This window comes from Macaca thibetana, chromosome 3 (assembly GCF_024542745.1).
Source record: "Macaca thibetana thibetana isolate TM-01 chromosome 3, ASM2454274v1, whole genome shotgun sequence".
Classification (NCBI taxonomy): Eukaryota; Metazoa; Chordata; class Mammalia; order Primates; family Cercopithecidae; genus Macaca; species Macaca thibetana.
The window spans coordinates 96,986,981-97,008,089 of record NC_065580.1 but is presented as its reverse complement, the minus strand read 5'-3'; the positions used below and the strand labels follow the sequence as shown (position 1 = coordinate 97,008,089).

The 21,109-nt window shown below is 41.5% G+C and overlaps 1 pseudogene; it reads left to right on the top strand.

Annotated features, from left to right (window-relative positions):
- Nucleotides 1–1,052: 1,052 nt before the first annotated feature.
- Nucleotides 1,053–2,943, top strand: LOC126950866 (uncharacterized protein KIAA0087-like; annotated as a pseudogene).
- The last annotated feature ends 18,166 nt before the right edge of the window (nt 2,944–21,109 follow it).

The window sequence follows — 21,109 nt, the reverse complement described above, 5'->3', positions numbered from 1 at the left end:
AAATAATGTATTGACCTCCGGGGGATCCTGGCCTTGAATAGACCAGACCTGCCTTCTCTGAAACACAACTGGTCATGGAGGGTACCCTGAGAACAGCATCAGATGTTCATCACAGAATATAAAAAGATGAAATGTTAGAAACCCAAATATCTAGCACCCAGGGGATTGGTTAAACATATTGTAATAATATCTTCCGGATGTATTCTACAGTATTAATATCAATACAGTATCATAAGCATTCAGTGTCATTGTATTTAATTGAATGGGAAATATTCATAGTACATTATTAAATAAAAAAGTTTAAAAGATATAGTACAGCAATTTATTATCTTTGCAAAATAGATATGCATAGCTATGCATAAACAAAAACATAGGAAGATGACACTGTCAATAGTGGTGAGTGATAAATTATAGATTTCTCTCTCTCTCTCTCTCCTCCCGCCGCCTCTCTTTTAAGCTGTATTTTACAAATTTCCTGCAATTAACATGTGTTACTTTTGATATAAGCAAAAATTATTTTAAAAGTGGTTATTTTTTAAAAGGTGGTATTAAGTTCAATTTAAAATGTAGTGAGCAAATGTTGGGTCAGCTTCTGTAATCTTAATTCTGGAACCCTTTCAGAGAGGGTCGGTCCTCTATGTCTCATTCTTTGTTCTTTTGCAAAACTCTATTTGAAGGCTTTCGTCAACTGGTCATTCAACATGCACTTAAACAGGAACCCAGGTAATAAATTCTGCCTTGAGTTTGTTCCAGGAAGCAGTGTGGCTCGACACAAAGGATGTGCATGCTTTATGTTGTCAGATGATATAAACTGTGTTGCCCCAGATTCTGCCTTTTGCCTTAGCTCAGAGCCACCTGGCTGTTTTAATCATCTCATCTCAGATGCCTGGCAACATCTAATGCCTTTGCTCCTTTTCAGTAATTTCAGTTCTGCTTTCTTTATCCTGGTGTTTTCATTGCATTTTCTTATAAAAGAGATCCAGATTTATTTTGGAAATAGATTTGAATGACAAAAACATTCTATAGAAGCAAATCCTAAACAAATATAAATATTTGACCATGACTATGCAAACAAAGCTCCTGCTTCCTCCTCCGTGTCCACAGAGACCCTGAGGAGGAACTCTAGGGAGAACGGAAGCTTGGGAGTCATCCCACCCCTTGCTCAGGTGCGAAATCCCCTGCCCTCCGCCTGGCACTGATAGGGACAGATCATTTTCTCTGCTTGGAGGGGCAGCCTCCTGTGACCTGGACGCATTAGAGCCTGAACACAGGAACAGAAGGTATCCTCCCTCCTTCCTTAGCGGTCTCCGTGTGTCCTTCTGGGGAGGATTTGCTCTTCTGGGCTTCTTCACACACATGATTCCTAGTCATGGCTTCAGCCCCTTTAGTTCACTGGGTCCTTATTCCGTGTTTTCCTGGGCCCAGCTGTGAGATTGGAAAATGGAGATGAGAAGGAAGAAGGGGACAGGGATGGTGTGGTGGTTGGTGGTAGAGAAAGACAGATACAGACAGACAGACAGAGAAACAAAACAGACCCTCAGACATGGAACATGTTTAATTAAACCGACTTTATCCAGTTGCAGTTGAAACCAGGGTGGAAATAATTGATGCTCCTTGTATTGTTTTAGGTGAAAATGGTAGAAATAAATAGAACCGTCAAAATTGTAAACCTTCCCATCTTCATTATAGATAAAGAATTAAGAAATGAAAAGTAGTAAACAGAGAGGGGTTCCAAGATGTCTTTTTCTTCCTCCAAGGCAATGTCCCCACAGAGCTTAGCATCGAGGCACCCTATTTTCTGACAGTTACTCCATTTTCTCCTCCCTTGAAAAGGGTTGCCCAGAGCACCCCCAACCCACTCCAAGGTCAGGCCTTTCCCAGTCTGAAATTCTTCATAGACCAGTTATCCTCCTTTGCTCACCTTCAAAGCATCCCACTCACCAGTTCTTCTTCCTAGTCCTGGGAAAATGCCTTCTCCAGAAGCTGCCTGTGCATTTGCCAATCTAGCCCCCTTAATGACCCTTTGAGGCAGACACCTTATCCCCATTTCACAGAGGTGGAAACTAAGCCTCGTAGAAATTGAGTAACTCAACCCAGGTCACACAGCTCCAGCTAAGTGACAGAGCTAAGGTTCAGGCCACTCAGCTGACTGCAGTGTAGTGTGCTGCTCTGCTCCTCACTGCTTTCCTGTGAAATCTCAGGGATTGTCTGGCTCAACATGTACCTGGGGAAGAAGAGAAAACTGAGGCCTAGAGAGGTGAAGTGGCTTGCCCAAGACCACTCCAACTGTCCCACCTATCCTTGGCCCCTTTCCACTCCCCCATGCAGCATAGCTCATTATATTCAAATACTTCAGCTAATACGTTCAGACGATAAAAACCTGCCCCTAAAATTACTGCAACCATTTTCCAAGAGAAAGCAGCTTAGTTTCAACCTTTTTCCACATCTTGTTCAAAAATGAGAAGTCTCTAATACAGCTGTGATTTTGTTTCATCTTCTGTCATTCCCTCTCTGCCCTCAGATTGGTGTGCCAATGTGTGACAACATGGCTCTAAAATAGGCCAGCAGGAGGGGGAAAAGGGTTGGAAAAGACAGAAAGAGAACAAACTCTGTCTCTTGCTCACTCTCACTCTCCCTCTCTCTTTCTCTTCCTTTCTACCCCGTGGTCCTCCCAGGGTCTCTGGGAATCCAACCTCAGTCTGTTGGGCTTACAAAGTGACCAAAGTCAAATGCTGATCTGTGAGAGAAAGAGGAGGCAGACACATTGGGGGACCGAGAAGTACTTTGAAGCACCCCGCTCACCATGGTATTGGGAGGAATTTGGCCACATCCCTGCCAACCGCTCCTTCTTTTGGACTCGGAAAGGGTCAGTTGCTTGTTTCTATCAGATTCATGAACACTACCAAGAAAAGAGCCCGGTCTGAGACATTTAATATTGGTTGAAACACAGAGGTTTAACTGATGATTGACGTACATAGGGTGATAGGAAGAGTATGAACTTGAGAATCTGATGGATTTTGTTTAAAGTTAGGACTCGGCTACTGACTACCCACCCTGCTAATTGTCTTGGGGAAGTTATTTAACCTCTCTGAACCTCAGCTTCTCATCCACAAAACAGGACACTAGCACCCAGTGGGCTATCTATACCTATTTGTTGAATTGAAATGGGAGTATTCAAAATCATTTGGGTTGCTGGCTTAAAATAAGCAGAATAATTCATTTCCTGTCCATCTGAAATCTAATTGTCCAATTTGGAGTTTCAAAGGTAACAAAGATCCTAATGACCTAATATTATTGGGGTAATCCTAAAATTTATTAGGAGATCTGCAAGTTCCATGATGACTGTATACTGGAGGAAATGCACAATGCACACAGACCTTCCTAAGAGTACAGCACTACTTAATCATGAGTAATTGTTGCATGAACACACACACCCAAACACACAACTACAGAACTCACACTATAAGACAGGAGGGTTAAGTAATGACATTTGACCAGAATGAGCTCTTGCAGAGCACAACTATGAGTCTAAGCTTCCTCCTTAATATCTTAACAGGCTAGAGGATACACAGGCTTTTAAGTAATGCACTTATTATCCAAACACTAGCAGACATTTAACAGAATCCAGGAGCATTTTGTCAAGAAGGAAAAGAACTAACCAAAGAAAAAGAAAAATAGAGAGTTTCCCAGCTGTTTTACCACATCATGACTTCAACAAAACCAAGCCTGTCCTTGCCTTGTCCCTGATGGCTCGCCAGCAGAGTGAATGAATTGGAGCAGATTTAGGTTTTAAAATGCCTCCTAATATCATTTGGGCAAATTAGCTTACATGGCTGGACACTGTGCTCCAGCCACAGAGAACGTTCTTTTCCTGTTGGAAGCTCTGACAGCCCACTGCCACGGTGAAATATCAGGAGCCTCTTAACATTTTTCTTGATTTCTTTAAGAGTGAACATTAGACATATTAAGAACAACAACCCAATCATTAAGCCCTGTGAGGTTTTCCTAGGAGCCAGCTCTATCGCTTTAATCAGATTATGGACAACTCATTCTCATCCCAGCCATTTATCTTCTTGGTTTACACACACACCAAGTGGCATTCTTCTTAGCATCAAAAAATAGTAATCAAAATTGAGAACAACAAAAGCCCTTTCATTATTTACAGTGTTAAGTAACATCTATTTGCCTTCATTAGTTTCTAAACAACGAAGTACACTGGTTCTGATTAAACCTGGCATGTGTTAATTATATCCGAGGTCTGGGATTGTTTTGTCTACAATAAAGGATTGCTGAAAGCTGAAATTTGAGGCGCCCAGGCCCCCGAAGTTACCTGCCCCTATGTGTTTCCTCAGTGAGAGTTTCCAGCCTAAGAATGGCAGAAGCGGATGTGAGCTTGTCACAAAAAGTTTTTTTTGTTGTTTTGTTTGGTTTTTAAACCCTCGGTTTTATTGCCCATTTTATGGGCTGGAGTTAAATGGCAGTACAATGCAGTTTGCTCTCTTACTGCTCAGCACTAACAGCCATGATGAGCCATAATTAGAAGTAAAACCACCACATAAATAACATGGTAGAAAAATTGCCCACCGTGAGAAGCCAGTCTTTGGCGATGGGAAACTTCAGAGGGTCCTGAGTATCCATCATACTTAAGGGGCACCGCGTATTTTAGCCCGTATTTGTCTTACTAAAGCCAAAATGGGAGCTATTTAGACTTTCAAGCAAGCTTTTAAAAGTAGAGAACGTAGGCTTAAACAGACTGCTGCTAAGTGTGATGCAGAAACCTGTCGCCTGGAGGCCACGACAGCTGGATGGGCTGGGAGGGAGAGCCCTGGGAGCCCAGGGGTGAGGAAGGGAAGAGAAACAGGGGAGGAAGAGGAGTCCTGGACTCCCCCGAATAGCAAGGTCTAGACATTTCACTGCAGAGCCGAAGAGTCTGCGCACCATTGAGCACAGCAGCTTAGACTTCCGCCAGGGAACCTGCGAGGCTGGGATACCTTGCAGATTTTGCTTTCATGACCTGTACTCAGTGATGAAGTGGGAGCAGGTAGACTAGCATTTTTTTTTTTTTTAATGGAGTCTCATTTTGTTGCCCAGGCTGGAGTGCAGTGGCGTGATCTCGGTTCACTGCAACCTCTGCCGCCCGTGTTCAAGCGATTCTCCTGACTCAGCCTCCCGAGTAGCTGGGATTACAGGTGTCTGCTACCGCGTCCGGCTAATTTCCATATTTTTAGTGGAGACGGGGGTTTCACCATCTTGGCCAGGCTGGTCTTGAACTCCTGACCTTGTGATCCACCCTTTCTTGGCCTTTTCTCTTCCTTTTCCTTGGCCTCCCAAAGTGCTGGGATTACAGGCGTGAGCCACCGCGCCCAGCCTAGACTAGCATTTTTGGGCACCCACTATCTCCTTGGCATTTTACTTCCATTTTAATTCTCATAACAGCCTTAGGATGCCAAGGAAAAGGAAGAGAAAATAAATTGTGTTCTGTGCCTGAAAATGGCCTTAAAGAAACAAGGACCAACAGCTGGAGCAGAGTGGGCCTGCCCATATGCAAAGAGGCAGTGAGTAGGAATTAACATAAGGCGTATCACGTGGATGCCATAGAACTATGACAGCAATTTCTTTTTTTCCCCGAGTCAGCCTCTCTTGTACAGGGGATTTAGAAAACAAACCCAAGAGAATAAACTTGAAATGGAAGGCATGTGCTTTGTAGTCAAGTGTTTTTTCAAAGCCTGCAGCATTTAAAAAAAAAAAAAAAAAAAAACAAAAACAAAAAAAACAAAAAAAAACAAAAACTGATTTAAGTATATTCATTTGCTTTCTAAAATAAGTCATATGTATGTTTCTACTGATCAGCCAGAATAGTTAAGGTCTGATCTTCATATGGAATGAAAGGGGACATTCTTTGGATATTCCGGAAGTACACACGTGTTCTTTACAGAGTTTGATTTGCTTTCTCCTTTTCTTCCTTCCTTTGCAAAATCAAACAAACAAGAATAAAAACCAAACCAAAACAAAATTAATGAAAACCCCTGTGTTGAGGACTTTCATTTTGTTTTAAATGTGTCTGGTATTAAGCAGCATCTTTAGTGAAATGACTTTAAACTTAAGTAGGAAATACAGCTCCATTTCACATGTGGATTTTGTCTGCATTTACATCTCTGCAGTCCTTACATGCCATGACACCAGACATTTTTTTAATTAAGATATGAAGTGCTCATTTTTTGTGTGTGTGGACCTGCTGTATTCTAACAAATTTACTACACGTCTCAGAAAACACATAGCTTTGCCAAAGTTGGTGAGTAGCCCAGCATGGTTTATCTCCAGCCCACAGCTCTTTCCCTGAATTCAATACTGCAGGCACAATTTAATGCAAACCCAATTTATGACTTAATGCTCTAGGGACCGTAGTGGGAGATTGTTACATTATTCTTTTCTAATCCTATTTGTGTTTTAATTTGCTAAGTCTGTAATGAGGTGCATGCCTTGAATATTCAAGATCTTTCACATTGCTTTTGACTTTGTTTAATATAATAGATTTTATAGTTTGCATTAAATACCCAGGTGCTTCGGTCAGTATTATCTCTTTATTTTCTCAACTAGAGTGAATAAAATTACACGATGAAAGTAACTGTGTGCATGTTTCCTTGTTTATTGTAATGGTTTATTTCCTATTATAATTCTTGATTTAAATTACGTCTAGTTCTCCAAAAGTCAATTCTCCATGGACTCTTACTTCCCCTTTCCAAACAATTGTTAGCTCCTGAAGAGAATGGAGTCTTGGCTGACAACTGATTAGTTGAATAATAATAAAACAAGTTTTCTAGTCTCATTTATGATACTTTAATTGCACAGAAGGGGAGAAAGTAAGGAAGATAGGAAGGAAGGGAGGGAGAAATGGAGGGAGGGAGGGGAAGGGAAGGGAAGGTGCTGTGTCACTATATGCTGCTATTTGATTTCTGGTGTTGGGCTGAAATGTACCATCCCTAATCAGAGCTGCTACATCACCCAACTCCATAGTGTGTCATTTGGTGTCCATAACTGTGTTATAGCCAATTATAGCTAAATTCTCTGTTCTGTATGCACAATCAAAGGGCGTCTGGAATGCGTTTTGCTATTTTCTGAATCCTATTATTGCAGACATGTTTATTACATTCAGAAGATGGCTTTCTGAAATTACATTGGAATTGTATGACCCACCTGCCATTTGCAAACAAAAGGACCGAAACATTTCTTAACAAGAAGGAAGTTCATTTAGCTCTTTCCTGGTAACTTTTCTCATGTTATTTTCTTTCTTAGCTATATCTTTAAGACTCACTGCCCAAGCCCCTACGTATTTGTAAAAATATCTAAGCTCTCCAGTTAATGTTTAATAATCCTGTGGTGAATGCTGGCTATAATTTTCATTGTGAATTTTTTTTCAAACTATGAAAAAAGGGATTGTAAAATGGACCCCAAATTATAACAATCTGATAGCCCTGAAATAGTTCATTTAGGTTGCCTTTCAAAAGAAAAAATTTTCAGGTTATGTCTTTAAATTTTTGGGGGGGCCATTTTAAGAGGAAAGTGAGTGGTGTTAGAAAGACACATGATACCTATTTGAAAACATAGCATCTCCTCATTAATTATTAAGGGAGAAGTGAAAGTGTTTCTAAACCAAATGCTTTCTTTTTCCCTTCTACTGAAGTTTACTCCTCTTATATTTTCCCCCCAAGCTTACTTTATTACTGGTATTTGCCTCGCAGAGCCAGGGGATATTACTACCTTTTTATTTGCTATTTTTACAGGACCCAGCAAAGTGCTTTTAAAATATATAACCACTTAATTCAAGTCAAGCTTCTTCAATACTCCTTTCATTCAAGCCCTTTCTAATTTGTTTTCCTCCAGCCAGGAGCCTGGAGAAGACACTGTGATTTATGTTTTCATTTATTTATTTTATTTGGGCTTTTCATTTAAGAAAAGAAATTCTGCACAACCCCCACCATCCTCCATTCTCCCTCATCTCACTCCACCCCACCCCCACTTCTGTATTTTAAGACTCTCAAGCCAGACTTCAGAGTTTTAAATTCATATCTTATCTGACCACAGACTGGATGAGTCTTGGTCTGGGCTTCTTACACGGCTCCGAGTGGTATCAACCCAGTGCTTTAGATTCAAATCTTCTTGAGGGCAGTGCCTTTATCTTTGTCTTCCTTTATGACTTCACACCCTGCTCAGTAAAGAGCTCCCAGTACAGAGCCTCGGAGGAATTCAGCCTTTTCCCAAAGATGAAAGATGCTATGCCGTGGAGTTGAAATTCCCACAAAGAGATGATTAAAGGTATGTGTTTGGCAACAGACAGGATCTGTTTTCTTGTACACATTAAGGTATTGTTTTTGTTTGGGAGCTGGGGGAAAGGAGGTGGAGGAAACCTCTGCATGACATGTAAGAGCTTGGGCTTGGGAGTCCTGCAGCCATGGGTAGAGTCTTAGTTCTGCTACTTCATTATTGACTTTGAGTGAGTTACTCCTGCTCCCTACATGGATTCATCCATCCACTCATTCTGTCAGCAAATAGTTATTAGGCACCTACTGTATACCAGGCACTGAGTGGGTAGCAGGTGTTGACATAGATATGATTCCTTTCCACACTGACCTGGTGGGGTAAACAGTCAGACAAGCATTAACAATAAAGCACGACAGGCATAAGAACAGGGGAAGCCAGGGAAGCCCTCCCCAAAAACAGTGATATATAAGTGACATGAGATCAGTTTCCTCAAGTACAGAATAGGGGTTAATATAATGCCTGCCTCGTAGAGTCCGTATGAGAAGACAGAAGATAATGCACAAGTAGGGCTTTGTATTGCTACTCTCATAAAGTAAAAAAATCAGGAAAAAAAATCAGTAAAGCAATTATTGTCATTATTGCTAAGTACCATCCCGGGATTCCTAAAGAAATTAATATTAGAGAATCATGACATTTTACCTGCAAGAATATGCAAGCTTTACCCTGCAGTTCTAATTTCTTTTTATGGAGAGAACTAAACAATAATACTGTCTGCAGAACATTAAAGTAAATTTGAAGATAAACGAACTAAAGTTAATAAGCACTCTCAAGTAAAAATTGCTAGCAATGGAGTCTTGGAGTAACTACTACTCTAAGGCAGAAATGAATCACACAACTCAATTCTATCCACTTCAAAAGAGGACTCATCTTCCCACTGAGTCCTGGACATCCCCAGCAGAAGAATGCTCCCCCAAAGCACTCTTACCAGTTTATTAAAGGTAATAAAACTTACTTTCATTTAAACATAGCCAAGAAGCATTTTTAAATGAATATTTATAGATTGGAAATCATATTTGCTCATTGTAACTTCAGAAATGCATTCCCATAGAAACAAACCTTGGCTTCACCTATAATCAAAAAAGGCAGACCAAGGTTCATTCCAGGAAGTGCAATGCCTTGGTGGATAAAGAGTGGATAATGGAATTCTCCAACATAACTCCTGAAAATAATGAGATAACCAAGTGTTAATGCTCGTAATCTTTGAATAACTTGCACAAATATCACAAATATTGGGGGGAAAGTATCTTTGCTGAGCTGTGGCAGAATTCTTCTTAGGGGAGAGAACTGCCTTTATTTTAGCAAATACTTAGACCATTTTGATGGTGTTTAGATGTGGTCCAAGACAGAGGTAAATTGCTCTGCATGGTAACGTTGGAGGAATTTTGAGGTTCTGGGATCAGCCTGAAAAGCAGATAAAGGAGAGGAGAGTTTTGACAGACAGACGAGCTGCTAGTCAGTGCTTGGGAGACATTTAGGAAGAAAACTGACAGAAAGGTTTACATAAGCATGGGCATGTTAGAGGAACTATTATAAAAAATGATGTCCAATATTCAATTCTTGTAAAGCTGGATTTGTAAATTATTACTACTTTGTAAAGCTGGATTCATAGGTACCATCTCCTACACACACATGGAATTGTCACTATAGGTCTATATACATTGCATTGAGTAGTGATTGGAGGCCCTCAAGGAAACTGGCAGTATCTTGGTGGCCACAGGGCAGAGAAATGAGAATAACCTTGGGGTCCAAGAGAAATAAGAGGTCAGCCAGAACGAGAGGTTGCAGGAAGGGACCAAGAGAACATGAGCCCCTGCAAAGTCATAGAAATCATGGGCAAGGCAATGAGAGATTCATACAGCACATGGACAAAAGAATTTGAGCCAGTCTTACCCCACCTGAGCTATATATCTATATGTAAAATATATTAAGATTAATCTTCTTTCATTGGAATTTTTTTTTTTTTTTTTGAGACAAGGTCCCACTGTGTTACCCAGGCTGGAGTGCAGTGGCACGATCTCGGCTCACTGCAGCCTTGACCTCCCAGGCTCAAGCCATTCTCTCACTGCAGTGTCCCAAACATCTAGAATCACAGGTATGAACCACCATGCCCAGCTAATTTTAATTTTATTTGTTTTTTATGTAGAGATGAGGTCTCCATGTCTTTTCCAGGGTGGTCTCAAACTCCTGGGCTCAAGGGATCTGCCCACCTTGGCCTCCCAAAAGTGCTGGGATTACTGGTGTGAGCCACCATGCCTAGCTGGAAATTCTTACTAAATCAAAGTAATCTGAAAATTTAAGCAGCTATTCTGGCTCAGGCCGCACTTCAGATTTTGGAGTAATTGACAAGCTGAAAAGGCAAACTGGAACTACTTTTTCAGTTTCAGAGATGCCAGCAACAGCTCATTTGCATTCTAATAGTACTGTCCCTTTAAGGAGGAGAACGCTGTCATCAATGAATGGTTGCTGATCTAATGACTAATTGATGGCAAAGAGTCTCTAATGACCTAATAGCTCATTAGGGTTGACTGAGCCAGCAGGGGTCTTTGAAAATGTTTTTTATTCCACTCTAAGGCTTTGTGAGTTTTCCTGCACACATCAGACCACTGCCCAGTTTATGAAACCTACAAATGTGAAACCACAACAAGAATGGGGTGGCCCTATACAAATATAATTTGGAAGTGTAAAGGCAAATATGGAACCCACATGACAGAGACATGTCACACTGCCAAAATTATATTATGGGAAGCTCCAGAGAGACATGCTGGGAACCAAATGCGTTCTCAATAGGTAACAACTTATGCCAAGAATTGAGTTGTCACCATGATAGCATGGAAACATCTTCAGAGTGGTTAAATTCACCATTCATTCATTATTTAATAAATCAATGTTTATTAAATACCTATTACCCATATGGTAGTATACATAAAAACTTATATACATTATATCAATTTATTGCTATTTATTATATCAATTTATAGCAATTAATTGCTATGGTCATTCACATATGAGAAATGTGAGGTTCTGGGAAATTAGGAAGATTGAAAGAGTTACATAACATATGCTTCATATAGAACTGAAATCCAGGTCTCTCCCCAAAATTCCCGCCTTTTTTCTTTTTACCATATTGTTCCTTATTAGAGTTCAACAATTCAAGCACTTTATTTTTTGGATAACATATATCCCTAAAGATATAAGGAAAGGCCCTTATTGCCCTTACTGTCAGCATTCATCTGAAAATAAATAGCCAATTCTGGATTTTATGGCAAAGATAATGTGAATATTCGAAATATTCAGATAAGCCCCAAGTGATGGTGATGAATTCTCACTCAGTTCTTCTTTCTAACACAGAGTCCGCCCACTCCTGGGCTGCTACCAGGACAGGACGTCCAGTGGATGAGTTTCCTTCCTGGCATCAACCCCTGCCCACTGATGAAGCCGGACCTGGAAATGGAGCAAGAGACAAGAAGCAGACACCCTGGAAGACTGGCCCCGCGTGCAGAAGTATCTCATTAAACTTAAGACACTGATTGTAATATTTTTCTTCAGCACAAGAAACCCCGCTTTATATTTAACTGAAGTTTTCCATTGTTTTTGCTTTTGTTTTTGTTTTTGATACGACAGGGTTTTGCTCTGTCACCCGGGCTGGATTCAGTGCACAGGATCATGGCTCACTGCAGACTTGACCTCCCGTGCTCAAGTGATTCTCCCAGCTCAGCCTCCTGAATAGCTGGGACTGCAGATGTTTGCCACCACACCTAATATTTTTCTTGTCTTTCCTTTTATGGAGAGATGGGGGTCTCCCTATGTTTCCCAGGCTGGTCTCAAACTCCCGGGCTAAAGCCATCTTCCCACCTATAATTTTAACTGAAAACAATCATCTGGGAAGCAACCAGGGTATCCAGAGCACAGCCAGGGGACTGATTTCAAGCAAGAGGTATGTCCATAAATGTGGCCAAGATATTTATTCTCCAACTTCCACCTGCCATAGTTGAGGGCTACTCACAGGGGCATTAATCCCCTGGTACTTCAAGCGTGGGTGGAGGTCCACTGGTGGAGACACTTGCTGTAGGATGCTCGAGATGAGTGCCAAGAGGCTATGAACAGGGCTTTGAAAGCATCTGCTCCATCTGCTTTTTCTCTAGAATGACTAGAACAGTCTCCAAGCCCACATCTGTCCATGAACGTATAGAAGAGGGACATATTTCCAGCTTAGTAGTGTATAGTTGATACACGCTACCCGGTACCAAGAGAGTATATAATACTAGCATAAACATCCTGCAATATGTCAAGATACGGAGAGGCAGCTGTTTGTCCCTCTTTTGAAGGATTCAGGCAATCTTGGTTGACCTCTATTATAGAACTGGCATATATTAGCTGAAATAATACTTTAACAGTTTTTTAGTACCCAACTATATGTTCTGTTATAAGGAATAGCAAATGTTTAATCATAAATATTTTAATGGCTTCAGGGATTCATGGTATTCAATGACCGTGTTAAATGATAATAATCACATCTGGTTTATTACTATAGTAATTCAGCAGCTTCTCTTCAGCAGTTATTTTTTATTATATGTGCTGTGCTACTGTCATGGTCATTTATAGCAGTAATATTTTAAAGTGGCTCATTTGTTTGTTTAAGGACAGTTTCACAATATATTTCTGTATTAATATACATTTTGTACTATTATTTCCAAGCTGCCACTGGAAAATTGATCCTAGCCTGTTACGACTGGAGAGGCGGGAAGATACGCAAAATGTCCAAACAGAGACAGAGTGGGGGACCAGATGGGGCTGTCCCAGCACCCACTGGGGTTATGACAACTGCTGCTGGGCTTTATTCATAAGTGAGGAAGTGCATAAGTGCACAAATAATAGATGTAAAGAGAACACAGATTTGGAGAGGCATTTCAAGTGAAATCCCATCCCGCAGGCAAAGGGTGTGGGGAGGACCCAAAGACACGTGGTTAGCAGGGCCCAGGTAGTCGGCAGGCCTCGGCAGGCATCTTGGTTTCAGTAACGAAATGATAGTGAGGAAGCAGGAATGAAAAAATGGGAACTTGCAAGAGTGAAGCAAGGGCAGCCCAAGGTCACTCGCTGGGTGGCTTAGACGCTGACATCAATTTCAAGTCTGCTCCAAGCGGGCAGCGGGAGTGAATCGCCGAAGCGTGGACGGGCAGCGACCCCTCCTCGGCCTTTCATTCCAACGGTTCAAAGCAGCAGGTGCTACCCAGGCCTTGTGTGTGATGCCTGCTGCGCTTCTGCCTCTTCTGGCACATCACAAGGTGTTGCTTGGGGAGGGGTAAACATTACCCTGAAATTCTATATTGCTCCTTAGTGGGGAGGGGTCCTTGATAACCCAGGGGAGTTAATTTTTTGTGACATTCTCCTGAACCAGGTTGCGGAAACGCAGAGGAGCCCGAAGAAAACTGCCAGGCTCCTGCTCAGCTTCCTCTTGGCTGGATCCTGATTGGGTGGGTGACAGAGGGCAAATGGCTTTTACGGCTGTGAATGATGTATGGCCGTAAAATGGTCTGTAACCAGAAGTGCCAACTGACATGCCTGCTGATTTAACGGACACCCCGGGTTATGTTTGCAGAGACGCTTAAATAAACACGTGCTAGGTTTGAGGCCGTTTACCAAGCAATCATTTCTCTCGCTCTTCCTTTCCATTTTATTTTACTTCATCATAAAAATGAGGATAGTAAAGTGATGATTCCCTTTTTTATAATAATGAAGATTTACTCATTGCAGTGGCAGTTCCTCTTTCTTCCTTCCTTCCTTACTGCTGTGTCTGGCTTTTTTTGCTCTTTCCACCTGCAGGGGTAGCTGTGATGGACTTGGGGAAGCCCAGGTAGGGTTGGTCAGCAGAGCCACTTGAATGAGCTGCCCTTTAAGAGTGGAAGAGATGTTGTCCAGTTGCGTTTGTATTTGGCGAATTAGGAAAATAAAGCCCCGAGATCACGGTTAGACCAATGAATGAAACGGAAGGATTTCTGTTCGGCTACAAATCAGCAAAGGCAAGGTAGACAACCCTTCTTATGATGGTCCTCTCACTGGGAAATATTCCATGAGTTCTTCAGCTCTGTAAACACAGGCTTCTCTGATCCATCTGCTACCCCCCACAGCACTGATAATTAATGCAAAGTTCAATTTGGGTTTGGGAGCCTAATCTAGATGATATTCATGTGGCTACTGAATGGTCATTAGAGGGATGTAAATTACTGAATGTAGAAGTTTTCTCAAATAAATTGATCAGAAATCCATAGGACATCAATAGAGTAATTCCTGGCTATCTCTGCAGAAAATATCACATAAGATCCATTTGACTTTATATTCCAAGCTGAGTCAGGAATGGCAAACTAATTCCCAGTTTTTTCCCACTGGATCTCAACTGGGCCTCATAATCTCTTTCACTACCCATTGCTGCAAGCTGGCACTCAAGGCAACTTACCACTCCTGTGCTCGAACTTTCAGCTCTTTATTGTCTAAGCAAAGAAACTTACTGAACTTTTTTCCTTTTTCTATTGCTTGACTGTTATTTTAAAAACTAAATTACTTGTTTTTGTGAACCCATCTAATTCTGGTGCCTTTTTCAATGGTAAATCTTTAATCAATGTTCTTCTATAGTAATTGGCCCACTCGAGTTTTCATTTCTTCTGGAATCAATTTTGTTAGTGTTTGCTAGGAAATCATTTATTTTAGATGCTCAAATTTATTGTCAAAGAGCTGTATGCGATGTTCTCTTAGATTTTATTTTTAATCTTTCCCGTATCCATGTCTCCCTTTCTCATTGCTAATATTGTATATTTTTATTCTCTCCTGTTTTCTTAGTCTAACTTCAAAGGGATCCTCTATTTCACTTGTCTTGACAACCATCTTTTGGATTTATTCATTCTTCCTATATTTTTTTATTCCGTATATCATTTGTTTCAGCTTTTGTCTTTATTAATTTCACTTTATAATTTCCTGTGTTTTGTGGCATTGTTGTCATCATTTTTCTAATTTCTTAAGGTTATTACTTAGGTTTTTTTTTAATCTTTTTGTCCATTATAATAATAAAAGCAAGGGTCAGCACACTATTATGCATGGGCCAAATCAGACCCACAACCTGTTTCTGTACAACTTGGGGACTAAGAATTGTTTTTACATTTTAAAGTGTTGTAAATAAAACCAAAAGGAATCTTCAACAGAGGTAATAGGGTCCACAAAGCTCTTGCCCTTTACAGAAAAAGTTTGCTGATATAGGCATTTCAGGCTATACTTTTTCTTCTGAGTACAGCTTTTACTCTGTCCCAGATTCACACAAACTGTTCTACTTTCCCTTGCTTCCTAGATACTTTATAATTTACCTTTCAATTTTCTCTTTTATCAAAGGGTTGCTCAAGAGTAAATTTCATAATGTCTAAGTATATTTTTACCCACCATTTGATCATTTATGTCTAATTTTATCAGCTTATCATAAGAGATCGTGGCCCAAGTCCATTCCAATTCTTCTATCTGACTGGCTGTTCCTGTCTGGTCCTGTAGGCACTTGGGTTTATTACCTTTGTGGAGTTTATTTTAATACAGTATTTTTTAGCCTTTCTAAACCAATGTTCCTCCTTCCTCTGAATACTTTTGATAAGATAAAGTCCTCTTGCCCTCCTTTAATAATAATTGACATTTAATCTAAACTAAATATTGGGCTGAAAATAAATCAAAGCAATGAGACAAAATACTGGGTTTTTTTCATAGTGCACACTCTTGAGATATTTACTCCATCCCTATGGTTAACTGTCACCACTCCACAGAAAATTGCTCTAGTCTTACATGTCACATTTTGGGCCTGGCAGGACTCCACGGTCCCCTTACTCACTGTGTGGTGTCTTCATTATCATCCAGATGAGAGAGCTCCTTGCTGGAATGTGAGTGATATACACAGATGTATTTGAATCTGGGCATTGGTAAACCTACAAGCTCAATAAAATAGAGATGTCCAAGAATTCAGGCCAGGAAGGAAGAAATAACACTGAGATTTCTGATACTATCATCACACACAGGGGAACAGATAAAAGTAATGATTTAATTACCTGTGTTTCAAGGCAAGAAACTTTCAGACTTCATAAACTATGTAGAATTTTTAAATCCCATAATAAACATCACAGGTAGTGGCCCAGAAAGATCAACTGGACCCCCCGTATCTGAAGGAGCATTTGCCTTGGAAAATGTAGCCATCTAGACTCTGGCGTCAGCTCTACAGAAACATCACTTTGTCTATGATTGCAAGCTGGTTATACCCGGGGACACTGGTTAATGCAAGTAAGTCTCAGACAGACTTATAGTAAATCATATGCCAACTTATTTACTATGAAAAATGGAACTGATGCATGGATGGAACAGTACATTGCAATAAAGTCATTTGTCCTGTGAAGTCAAAAGCACATTTAACCTCTCTTATTTCTTCTATGTATTTTAACAGTTATGTCAAAAGTACCACTAAGTTCAACAGCAAATGAATCAATGAATAAAATCTGGTATATCCATACAATGGAATATTATTTGGCAATGGAAAGAAATAAGGTACTGATACATGATACAACACAGATAAATCCTGAAAACATGCTAAGTGAATGAAGCTTGTCACAAAATATTGCCTATTGTATGATTCCATTTATATGAACTGTCCAGAACAGGCAAATCCATAGAGACAGAAAGTAGATGACTGATTGCCTAAGACTGGAGAGAGGGTTAGGAGTTGGGGGAGTGGGAGGTAATCATTAAAGGTATGGGGTTTTTGTGGAGGTTACGAACATGTTCTAAAATTGATTATGGTGATGGTTGCACAACACTGTGACTATGTAAAGAACTAGCTAATTGTACACTTTTTTTTTTTTTTTTTTTTTTTTTTTTTTTTTAAAGCAGTCTCCCCCTGTTGCCCAGGCTGGAGTGCAGTGGCATGATCTCGGCTCACTGCAACCTCCGCCTCCTGGGTTCAAGGGATTCTCCTGCCTCAGCCTCCCAAGTAGCTGGGACTATAGGTGCGTGCCACCACGCCTGGCTAATTTTTTGTATTTTTAGTAGAGATGGGATTTCACCATGTTAGCCACGATGGTCTCCATCTCCTGACCTCATGATCCACCCACCTTGGCCTCCCAAAGTGCTGGGATTACAGGCATGAGCCACTGCGCCTGGTCAATTGTATACTTTAAATGGTTGATATCTAGGGTATTGAATTATATCTGAATAAAGCTGCTACCAAAAAAAAAAAAAAAAAAAAGATCACTGAGATAATTTGGGGTTATAGCTCTTCCAGACTGATAACCTTCACATCTTTTTATTTTCATACATGAGCGTTTCATTCAAGGGCATGTCCTTCTCACAGTAGATGACAGAAGTGTAAATGAAACCCAAGCACATTTAAGTGCAAGCAAAACCCAAGCACATTTAAAAGGTCTACCTGTATCACAACCACTAAGCTCCTATCAACCAAGCAAGTTGCATGGCTAAACCTAATGTCAATGGTGAGAGGACGTATGTGCCACCAGCTCTTCCAGGAGTCATGTGGGAAGGCTGTGGATGTACAATTGGATTACATCATGAATTGATGGAGAAGGTGGAAAATTTGGAAAAGAATCAAATCCACCACAGGTACCATTTCTTTCTGGGGGTGGGAGGGATGTGTGTGGCCCTAACACCATGGAGTGCTGGCACTCTGTGTCTCCTTATGATGCACACTGGGAACTCAGGCCCATCTCATCCACTGGACATAGTTTTCCTTGTTTTATTTTTTGTCAACAAAAATCTTGAGATCTTTTAAACTGCTGTGAAAAAACAATGAACTATGAATTTTTTGTTTGTTTTTGTTTTTGTTTCTGAGATGGAGTTTCGCTCTGTCACTCAGGCTGGAGTGCAGTGGCACAATCTCGGCTCACTGCAAGCTCCGCCTCCTGGGTTCACACCATTCTCCCACCTCAGCCTCCCGAGTAGCGGAGACTACAGGCACCCACCACCACACCCGGCTAATTTTTTGTATTTTTAGTAGAGACAGGGTTTCACTGTGTTAGCCAGGATGGTCTCGATCTCCTGACCTCATGATCTACCAGCCTCGGCCTCCCAAAGTGCTGGGATTACAGGCGTGAGGCCTCGTGCCTGGCCAATGAACCATGATTTTTATGTTTCACAACTTACAGAGTTGGCTTCATCTACTTGATAATTCTTTTAAAATATATCCAGCATTTTAAATTTTGTTCCTCTAGGAAGCTGGGAGATATACTAGCCTCCCATTCCTCCTCCCTGCATTTCCTCCATCTCAGAGCCTCCCTTGCTTTCCTTCTGTCTTCCAGACACAAATATCTCCTTCCTCTTCTGGCTCCAACATAGTTCCTGTGTCTGATTTGAAGTGACACGCCTATGTTGTAAGTGGATGTCTCCCTGCACTAGAACTTGGCCTCCTTCTGCACCTATAGGATGCAGGTCTAAGTTCCTAGGAAGATAAGGTTCAATATTTGTCAAACAAATGAGTTAACAAATCCAAAATTACACAGATATTTGGCAGCAGATAAGAGAAGGGAAGAGGTGTTGCAAAGAAAAAAGAGCTTATACTTTCCCCAAGTAACATACTCTATAAAGCACAACAAACAAACAAAAGTCAAACTTCAATGCCAGTAATCATTTTCCAAATAGGAAGGGTTTCTGTTGGCCATGTTTTTTTACTAATAGATTACAGCACTGACTCAGAAATGTTCACCCTCTTATTCATTTCAAAGTACGTAAATTCTGATAAGCTGTTTCTATCTGCTGCCAGAGGGTGAGTGCTGAGGGCCGAGAGAGACCACCACCAGCAGAATCTACCCCAGGCCTCATCAGACCTTAGCTCTGACCCAGAGCTTCATCCTGCCTTGACACAGGTGACAGGTGATTTTCACAAGAGCAGCACGGCCATGGGTGCCAGCTGTGATGACACCGTTTTCCTTTCCATTCAGTAATATCAGTTCACACGGAGCCTCCCTCTGTACCTACACACCTTGTGGGGGGAACCTCACTTCACTATTAACAGCTGAGAGTAAATACTATTAGGACACCAGTTTTTTTCTTTTTCTTTTTAGGACCCCAATATTATCAACGAGAAACTTGTGATGTGGGAGGGTTCGTGGCAGAGCTGGTGTGGGAACTCAAGTGGTCCAATCCAGTCTGTTTGTAATTACTACCTTCCAAAGAAACATCAAAATACAAGTGGGTGAGAGAGAGACAAATTCTCTCTACGGGAAAAAACATGTTATTCACAACATGAAGTAGTAACAAAAAAATTGTATGCGACCTGCCAGCATACAGGGCCATCCTATCGCCGTGCTGAGCTTGAGAGCCATTGCTCCAGCTCTCCTTTGATGCCATGTTTAGTCCAAGGGAGGCCTGGGAAACAGAGGGCATAGAGGAAGGCTATGGGGCCAGCCCAACCTAAGTTCAAATCCTGTCTCCTCCACTAACAGTAACCTTGAGCAAGACACTTTCTCAGTCAAGTTTCCCATCTGAGAAATGTAGGGATTATGACACTTTCCTCATGAGCTGTCACAAGAATTAAACTAAATAATACACATAAGCAGCCCAGAACATGAGTATTCTATAACTGTTTCTCTTCCCTCTCTAAGGCAACAGGAAATAAAAAACACAGAATGGCTACAAAGTATCAAAAATAAACCAGCCAGTTCCTCTAATTTAGCTACCATTGGTGTGGGTATCACGGGCCAAGGGTCTACATCCAAGAAAGGAGAAACACATTTGCTCTGCACCCCACGGTCTCTTGAGCTTTGCTGTTAACCACAAATGGTAAATTAGTTCAATTTCAGGAGAACAAAATCCTACTCACTTTCTAAATGCACTAATTGCCAAGCATAGGAGATTTATACCCTAGAAACTAACCTCAGAGACAGTTTGTTTAAAAACAAACTAACTAAAAACCCAAAGCCCTTGAGTTTCAGAAACAAACACTGAAGCCAGCAGAAATTTCTGCATTTAACCCACCTGCACCCCGGCCCTCCCCCAGTTAAGGCAAAGTCTCTGAGCTTTTAAGAAGAAGTTGAAAGGAATCTGTTGCTGGAGACAGATGGGAAGATGAACCAGACAAGAGGTCTGTGGGGGCATTTCTAATGAGAAGCCAGTTAAGTGGCTATAATTAAAGGTGGTCGAAGTGCCTGCAGTAGCCAGTCCTTGAGCCACCTGCCTGTTCTCTTACTGGCCCACACAGTGCCCGCCCAAGATGCACACAGCTGCTTTCACACGTGGCATTGATTCCACCCAGGCCACAATGGCAAAAAGAGGAGAAGAGCACAGCTTTCTCCCAAGTGTGGAGGAGCAAAGACTGGCGCATCCTCCAGAACGCTGCCAATGCTCCCAGCTTTGTGGGGTGGGGAGGGGTCAGGGTCCAACCTGGAGTGAAGATTCCTCATTTGCTTACCCCTCTGTGCCTGAGGCTTGCAGAAACCAAAGCTCCAACAGGGAAGCTGTCCAGGGAAACAGCCACAAGCACTGCACCCTCCCTCAGCTCCCATTCCGGCCCCGCTTCCAGCCCCTCTGAGCCTGCAAGGAGTGGGATGGCATTGCAAGAGCGTCACCCACACTGGTTCACAGGCAGCACCTGCTGTGGAAGAGGGACAGGTTGAGGGCTTCTGACAGCAGCCAGTGCCCTATAGACATTCAGGTTTATAACACGCTTCACAGAGACACTGGCACGCAGGACAGCGCAGCCCTGCGGAACCATGTTAAATGATCCCATTGCACAGATGAGGAAGACTGGTGATGAATTGGCTAAAGGCAG